The sequence below is a fragment of the Lepus europaeus genome, chromosome 14 (genome assembly GCF_033115175.1).
Source record: "Lepus europaeus isolate LE1 chromosome 14, mLepTim1.pri, whole genome shotgun sequence".
Taxonomy (NCBI): domain Eukaryota; kingdom Metazoa; phylum Chordata; class Mammalia; order Lagomorpha; family Leporidae; genus Lepus; species Lepus europaeus.
The window spans coordinates 21,608,829-21,618,098 of record NC_084840.1 but is presented as its reverse complement, the minus strand read 5'-3'; positions in this window follow the sequence as shown (position 1 = coordinate 21,618,098).

The following is a 9,270-nucleotide window of genomic DNA, read 5'->3' as shown; positions in this document are numbered from 1 at the left end:
TTGGATTTATGCTGGACCATTTCCAACCTCCAACTCTTACTGGAATCTGAGAGTAGCTTCCCGGAAGTTGCTTCTAAAGGGTGTGAGTTCAGGGACAATTTTTTTCTGCAGCAGTATGTTGGGAGGATAGGTGGTGTGGAGAACGGATGAGGTTTAGAATTGCAGAGCAGTGGTTTAATAGCTTCCAAAAAAGGGAAGTTCATGGAGTAGGTACAGCTGCTCAGAGAAAATTCTTGCTCTGCTAAGAAGCTGCAGGTATAGTTTAAAAAAAAATTCTAAGCTTGGATATCAAACTTGGGTTCACATTCCTGTCTCAACCATTTACTAACTCCATGACTTAAAGCGACTCACTCAAGCCTTAATTTATCTTTCTGAAAAATACAATTAATAACCAAACAGATTCTTGAGGAAGTGTCTGGCACACAGCAAGAAACCAGATAGCAATAAAGGAAAGCCAGCTAAGACAGAGGGTGTTGGACTGTGGGCTCCAGCTGAGGCCCGCAGATGCAGGGCACCCAGGAGGCACACAGCACAGGGTATCCGAAAGCTGCCATGGGTTGGTCACAGCAGAGCTGCGAGGCGTCCCACGCAGGGGCACACATTCACAATCACAACAGATAAGATTGCTTAAGCCATCCCTGGAATTGAGGAGATGAATAAGAGTCTGCAGATCAGTGTGTTTCCCCAGTCATGTCATGAAGAAGGAAGGCACACAGGGGACCCAGGAAGCCCAGGCAGAGGGGGATTTTACAAGGAAGCTTACTGAAAAGCACAGCTTCCCACGGCTGTGAAGGTGACTGTTGGAAAGTGATTTAGTGGCAAGGGTAACGCAGCCCAGGGAAAAGCTATATGGCTTAGTGGTAGATGGCATGGCTGGGGAGAAGAAACTCCTGAGTCTTAACCCTGCTGCCAGTTCTGGGAGAAACCATCGGGACTTCCGTCCTTGAGTCAAGGACAGGATCACTAATGGGTGAACTCATTCATGTGTTTAACTGATTTGTAGCCTTAAAGCATTCCAACCAGGGGCCGGCATTGTGGCGCAGCGGGTTAAGCCACTGCCTGTGGTGCCAGCATCCTACATGGGTGCTGGTTCAAGTCCTGGCTGCTCTGCTTCAGAACCAGCTCCCTGCTAATGATCCGAGAAATGCAAGATGGCCCAAGTGCTTGAGTCCCTGCACCCATGTGGGAGATCTGGAAGAAGCTCCTGGCTCCTAGCTTTGGTCTGGCCCAGCCCTGGCTGTTGTGGCCATTTGGGGGGAGTGAACCAGTGGATGGAAGATCCTCTCCTCTCCTCTCCTCTCCTCTCCTCTCCTCTCCTCTCTCTCCCTCTCCCTCTTTTTCTCTTTCTCTCTCCCTCTCTATAACTCTGACTTTCAAATAAATACATCTTTTTTTAAAAAAGTATTGCAACCAATTGGCAAACTTCTTCAATCTTCCTCCAGGGAGGAGAAAGAACTGAGGAGTCCCCCCATTCCTCAGAGACACAAACTGAGGCCCGCTGAAGTTGCAAGTCGCATCTCCAAAGTCACATGGAAGAGAGACAGAAACCCAGGCCTCCCTTTCCCGGGCCCAGGTCTTTAACCATTGGATAATTTTAAATCTATACCTCAACCAAATTATGCAAAGTACTCACAACAAGCTAGACTGTGTCTCTTCTCATTGTTGGTTTGTAGTTTTAAAGAGACACACCTCAAATCATACCTTTTAGATGCTCACATGTAGATGCACTGAAGAAATGCAGCAAGCACATTCAGCAAAATGATAATGGTTGGGGCTTGCACTGTGGCATAGTGGGTAAAGCCGCTGCCTGCAGTGCCAGCCTCCCATATGGGCGCCTGTTCGAGTCCCGGCTGCTCCACTTCCAATCCAGCTCTCTGCTATGGCCTGGGAAAGCAGTGGAGGATGGCCCAAGTCCTTGAGCCCCTACACTCACATAGGAGAAGCTCCTGGCTCCTGGCTTCAGATCGGTGCAGCTCCAGCCGTTGTGGCCATTTGGGGAGTGAACCAGCAGAAGGAAGACCTCTCTCTCTGTTTCCACCTCTCTCTGTAACTCTGTCTTTCAAATAAATAAATAAATATTTTTAAAAAAAAGAGAGAGAGAGAATGCATTCTGGGCACGGGCACTTGATGCAACAGAGAAGATGCCAGTTGGAACACCAGGATCCCCCACTGGAGAGCCTGGATTCAAGTCCTGGCTCCATTGCCAGTGCTAACGGGCACCCTGGGGGTTGGATCCCTGCCACTCACAGAGGAGATCTGGCTCAAATGCCCCACTCCCAGGCATTTGGGGAACGAATCAGCGGGTTGGAAGTCTCAGTCCGGCTGTTCCCCCAGCCCTCTCTCTCTGTCTCTCAGATAAAGGAAGAAAGAATGAAGAATGCATCGTGTTCTCTGGCAGTGTGTGGGGTGGAGGGGACAACGCACGCTAAGAGTCAACGTGGTTGTGCTGGGAACAGTGTCAGAGCTGTGGTCAAGTGCCCAGGCGGCCTGAGCTTCAGCGAGGGTGGCAAGTGCAGGGGATTAGGGAAGGTCTCCGCATCCGTCACACCAATCCACAGACCCAGATCTCAGCTCCGTGGCCCTAGCGGCCCCAACCCTCTTTAGGCCAGGACAGGAGCAAGCTCTGGCTTGATGTGGCTGGCGACAGCCCGCACTCCCCCTCCCTCCACCCCAGTTTACTCTAAAACCCTCTGGTTTTACATGAAATGAAACAGAAGCCCCAGCTGTCGCCAGCGTGACCAGAAGCTCCTGCGTCCCACTCCCGGGCTCATCTGCCCCCAACCACACAGAAAGACAAGCTGGGGACAGCATTTCTCCCTCTGTTTGCATCAAACTTTGGATGTTCAAAGTCATTTCAGGAGGCCCAGAAAGGAAAGCGAAATCATGGTGGTGTCAACAGACACAGTCGCTCTGACAGCGATGGCCGCAGTGGCCAGATGCCAAGGAGTAGTTCCTGGGGATGGTATAAGCAAGCAGGCGTCAGGCCAGAACCACCCAGAGCAGGCAGGGAGGGCTGCAAGACAGGTTCTTGTCTTCCTGTAAGAGAGGAGTCTCAGGTGTGACACAGAGAGCAGGGGTAAGGGAGGCAGCGGGGTTTAATGAGAGGTGGTGCACCTGTCAGACCGGCTGGGCACCAGATGGACAGAGAGACTGTGTCCAGCCATTCAGACGGGAGTGAGTGAGGTTACATAGTTTAGTGGCGCGAATACACCTGACAGGCAGGCAGGCAGGCAGGCATCCAGCAAAGAGCTCAGAGCTCAGAGCTCAGTCTGCATTCAGAACGCAGGGCATGTAATGGAACCGGGTCCAAGTCTTCTGGCCATCTCTCCTTCCCCTCACCCCCTTCTCCTACACAAATGGTTTGCCAGGTGTGAAATACGTGAGACTCTTACCCGATGCCATGAGACCAGGTAACCCACTTGGTGAGGGGCAAAGAAGATTCCCTTAGGGGGAAGGCTGGGACCACCCATAAAGGAACTGGGGTGCAGGCAGGACTTTAATGCATAAAAAGCCGGGCCGCTTCCCAGGTGCTTCCTTTTCCATGAGTCCCTTTCACACAGAGATGCCAATTTCCGTGTTCCTACCTAACGCAAGTGCACACCGTGTGCCAGGCATTCACCCCACCGTTCTCTCACATCCAGGGGTACAGCTGCTAGGTCCCCGTGGCAGAGCTGGCAGGAGGCCATCTTACTCACGCCACCCTCTAAGGAGGGCCTCTGACCGCCTCTCACTCCCCTGCGCTGGCCCCCGTCACCAGCCCTGCCTAACGCACTTTATGTCTTGCGGCCCCTGTCACCAGGTCCGTGTCCATGCGGTTCAGGGTGGGCAGTTTTGGCTTTCACACGGATGTTTGCAAGGCGCTTTTTGGAACTCCAACATCTGCTAGAAACTCCTTTTATCAGTAGCTGAGTCGTTCCCAGCCTACAGTGCAACTGGCTGGTGCTATAAACAGCACTGGCCTCAGCTTGGGCTCTTGAGAGCTGAATTTTTTATGAGATCTACAAAGGAAAGTTTCTTTCTCTTATTGGCCATGTGACCAGGCTTAGGCCACATTTGAAACAGACCAAGTTCTTGTCTTGGGTCACCTCCCATCATACTCTGCTCCCTCTCCCTGCAAAGGGAGGACCCTCCCCCTCGCCCTCCAAGGGGCTCTAGCCCCTCCATTGGAAGCCCTGTGTTCTGGGGCCAGTGTTGTGGCACAGTGAGATAAGCCACCACCTGGAGTACCTGCATCCCATGTTGGATCTCCAGTTCAAGTCCAGGCTATTCTGCTTCTGATCCGGCTCCCTGCTAACGTGCCCGGAAAGGCAGCAGAGGATGTCTCAAGTGTCTGGGCCCCTGTACCCACATGGGAGACCCAGATGGAGCTCTGGGCTCCAGTCAATGGCCTGGCCCAGCCCCAGCTGCTGCAGCCATTTGGGGAGTGAACCAATAGATGGATGCGCGTGCTCTCGCGCTCTCTCTCTCTCTCTCTCTCTCCCTGCCTTTCAAATAAATAAATACATCTTTAAAAGAAAGGAAAGAAAGCCCTGTCTCCTGCCATCTTGACCCCGTGCTCCCAGATGGCCTGCCCCTCCCCCACCTGTCCCAGCTCACAGACCAGCCCTCCATGGTACTCAGCCTCGGGGCTCAGCACACAGAAGGGTCCCCTTTCCTCTTCATTGCTCTGTTCCCAGCTCTGAACTTGAGCCTCTGCATCTCTAGAAGTCACTGGCCATTTCATAAAGAACTTTCCAGACTCAGGGGTAAGGAAAACCAGTGGTTGCCATTCCGGTCTGCAGAAAACAAGCCCCTCTACGTTGGGGGTGGGCGGTCGGCCATGCGCTGTTCTGCGGGTCTTCCATCCACCTGCTGTGTGGAGCATCCTTCAGGGAGCCCTGCACCTGCTGATTCAGAGCCTGTGTGGTGAGTGTTCATTCGCCATGGGCAAATCCCTCCCTGCCTTCTCCACTTCTCCCCTTCTCCCTATGGGACACAAGGGACTGGGTAGGGCACTTCGATGCTTCACACTCTAAGGCGGCTGGCACTGCCCTGGCTCCATGGTGCCCTGTCATGAGACCCCAGATCCCATGGTCCCCTCCTAGAGGAAACCTATCATCCCATGCCACAAGCCAGCCACACCCAGAGCACTTCCTCCCCAGCACAGGCCAGCCTCACGCAGCGTGGACAAGTTCTTGAGAACGTGCAGGCCTTTCGGGAGGAGGGATGAGGCACTCTCTAGGGCTTTCCAGTAATATTCTCTATTCCTTGAGACAGTCAATCTGAGAAGTCCACTTCCGGAGGTGATGGCTCCCCTCCCACACCCCTGTCCCCCCCACCCCCAGGCCTTGCTCTTGAGGACAGGGCAGCATCACGTCCTCCCCTCCCCGGCAGAGGCCCCTCGCATTTCCACTGCTCTCAGCAGGCCTGACTCACAACGAAACTGCAACCTCACAGCCCTGGGGGCCAGGACGGCGCGAAGGAAATACAGGTGAACACACGCAAGCGTCGCCCGGGGAAAGAGCGCATTTCTCTTACAGAATGGCACTTCCAGGACTGGCCGGAAGCTGCCAGCTGAACGAGGCTGGAGGGGGCTGGGCTTGTGCTGACCTGACGGATTCGGTAGGGAGGGAAAGCGTGCATCAGAACCCCGCGTGCTGACAGCTCCTGCCGCGGGCAGGCGACAGCCAGGGGTAGGGCAGTCAGCGGAGAAATATCACAAGATTCTGTTCCAGGATGTTAGGTTTGAAAAGTGTTGCAGGAAAAGCAATTCTGACAAGTCCCCCACTTAAAGATCCAGAGCAAGGCCTGAAGCTGGAAAGGACTTCGGGGGGTCCCACGGTACAGGTCCAGGGGCTCTTTCTCCTATGAGACCGACTTCTCTGTCCCCCTGGAATGTCCTCAGAGTCCCAGAGTTGGGGGACCAGCGCAGTGGTGCCGTGAGTTAAAGCCCTGGCCTGCAGTGCCGACATCCCACATGGGCACCAGTTCGAGTCCACTTCCTATCCAGCTCCCTGCTAGTGCACCTAGGAAAGCAATGGAAATTGGCCCAAGTCCTTGGGCCCCTACACCTGTGTGGAAGACCCAGAAGAAGCTCCTGGCTCCTGGCTCCAGATTGGTTCAGCTTTGGCCATTGCAGCTATGTGGGGAGTGAACCAACGGATGGAAGACCTCTCTGTCTCTGTCTACCTGTCTCTGTAACTCTGTCTTTCAAATAAATGAATCCCAGGGTTGGAGTGGGTGAGGAGACACACCCAACCCCTGCACCTCACAGCCTGCGCGCGGCCAGGGCTCACCGCCCCTCCAGTCACAGCAGTTGCTACAACACAGGACAGCCCAGTAACTTGCCCAGGTTGCACAGCTGCCCAGAGCTGCCCTGAAAACTCAGTCTGAGTCGAGGGCCCACACATGGAACCACAAGACTCTGGGGCAAAGGCAAGGCCAAAGGCAGGGCACGGCTTGTGGTTTCCAAGAACAGAACTTTGGCCCCAGGGTAGGGGTGGAGGTGGGGAGCCCAGCAGGGAAGGCAGGTGCTCCTTAGCCATCAACCGTATATGAGATGTGCCACACAGGCCTGGGTCAAGCACACAACCCTTAGCCACTGCTTCATAAACCAACCACTGACCTGACCACTGGAAACCAGGCCGTATCCAACCCTCTGCTTGGGGCTCCTGACCGCAAGGTGCCCACTGGGAAGAGTCTCAGATCCTCCAGCGCCAATGAACAAACAGATGCTCTTTCATGATTGGAAAGAATACCAAGTATTGATGTAATCATCAAGAGAAGGACTCATGTCCTAGTTCAGTGGCGTGAACTACACTTGAAGGCTGACACATAGGCAGGCAGGGGCCCAGCTCTCGCTTGAACACCCAACCACTTCATCAGCCGGATCGAGAAGCACGCACCTTCCGCCCGTACCTGCCAACTCCTCATGGTCAAGCCAGTGCTGGTGGATTGGGTAGGTTCTGGCGAGGTGGGCTGGGAAATGCCTGTCTTTTCAAGAGTGTTCTAAAAACCGAGACAGCACGAGACCAGCCCAAGAGAACGCAGAGCTGTGGAGCTGCTCAGAACTGAGGAGTGAGTGAGCGACCAAGCAGGGAGGCGGCAGAGAAGAGGAAAAAGTGGAAGTAGAAAGTGGAGCCCGCATGGGACTGCGAGAGGCCCTGGGGGCCTTGTGTCCTCACTGCACTTGGCCCCTCGTGCTAGCACCTGGGCCCACAGCCCCCCGAGAGAGGGGCTTCACAGTATTGGGAAGAGCTCTGTCAATCTGCCCCAACTCCCATGGGTTCTGACTTGAAACCACAAACATGCGAGTGAGCCACTGCAGCCCCATGGCACACAAGACACTTACAGGGGGCGCTGGGCAGCAGGGCCCCCCTGGCTATTTGGAACTCTGAATAGCGATGGGGGACTTCTCCTTGGGCTCCCCAGGCCAGTTGCACATGGGTGGAGTCCCCACCCCTTCCTCGAAGGCCACACTTCTATCACTCCCCTCCCACTCATCCTCACCCAGAGATAGTTGAGAAACAATTAAAGCAGCAGTTCTCAAAGGGTGGCCCGAGGAACCCCGGGTGACCCTTTTCCAAGTCTGCTTCCATGGGAGACTGGATTTTCTTGCAATGCTCTGACCAGAAAACCCCGTCACAGTAGACTCAATGGAGAGTCCAGCTGCTTCCGTCAGATCAAAGAGGTTTGCAAAAAAATTGCAAACCAGTGCCACTCTTCTCATTCAATGATTTGGTTCAAAAGATAGCTATGTGTCATTTTAAAATTATGGCGTGAAGTCCACCTGTGGTGGCTTTGTTATAGCTTATGACTCTAAAGTGAGGTCACGTTTAGATAGATATTTCAATTGCCCAGTTTGGGTTTCCAGCATGACAAGTACGGAGAGGTAAAACCCACACACAAAAAGTTCCTCAGGGCTCCTCAAACATCTTCGTGAGTGAAAAGGAGCCTTAAGTACTCCTGGGCCCGGGGGGACACACCCACTCCCTTTCTCTTCTCCTTTGGTCTACAACCCAAGACCGGCACGTGGAAATGACACAGCCACAGGGGAAGCAGCTCGAAGCCAGGGCGCAGGGCAGCACCTAGAAGGCAGAGATGTGCATCCAGAGTACACAAAACGGACGTCTGCAACAGCAACAGTGGCTGAGGGTGCAGAGCCCAGGCCGAAAACAAGGGGAGTGTAGTTGAGGATTTACAGCCAGTGGCACGTTTTAGAGATAAAGATCTGAGCGGGCAAGATGAGGGGAAGTGATCAACTCTCCTTTCTCTTCAAGAAGGCTTCTTTCTAAAAATTATTTATTTCTTTGAAAGACAGAGATAAACGAACGGACAGACTGAATCTGACAATATTCTAATGCTTGAATATTTCCCTGACGAAAATAGCTAAGTAGCCCTCACCTCCATCACCCGTCCCTAAGCGGGAGGCTAAACCTCAGCAGGTGTGGAAGAGGCTCATCACTGTTTGATGGATGGAAACTTATTTTCACAGACTTTCAACTTCTCCTCACCACCGCAGCCCCACACACCACACACAGCTTGGCCAGCTTGGCCAACTCCCCGAGTTGCTGGCGCCCACCCGAGAACGCGGGGGAGATTTAATGTTTACGACAATCAGGGAACCAGGTACTGACGTGAGAAAGCAGTGGGCTCAGATGCTGCCTTCACCATTCCCTCTCTCTGTGCCAGGGAAAGTAATTTCCTCCTCTGGGCCTCTGCCCTTCTGTAAGAGGAGACGTATGGATGGGATGACTCCTCTCCAGACATCCTATCCATAGGACATTTGTAAGAGTCCAGTCCCAGGAACGGAGTTCATATCTGCCTGGAAGGACATCGGTTAGCAATCAGATATATTTAAAAATGAACACTGGAAAAGCTATAATGGGAATAGCATACAGTTTGTGAGGACAGCTGTTCTGAATTCAGCCTCGACCTTCTATGACACAGCCATGTAGGGACACAAAAAGCTTAGAAAACCCAGGCTCAGCCACTGAGTCAGCCAACAGATATCTAGTGAGAACTTTAGATGCGCAACAGCTATGTTAACCATTGGCAAACAGTGATGAGCGTAAACAGACGTGGGTTCTGCCTTCACGGTGCTTACAGTGTGGTGTGGAGATGGAAATCCAAGGGTCACACGACCATCTGTATCATTTCAAACCGGCACAGGGGCCATACAAGAAGACACCAAGATGCTCTAAGAAGATAGACCCGGCAGAGCCAAGCTAGCCTGAGGAATCCAGAAAACACAGCTGGATCATTAGAAGAGAAAGGAGAAGGCCTATGAGG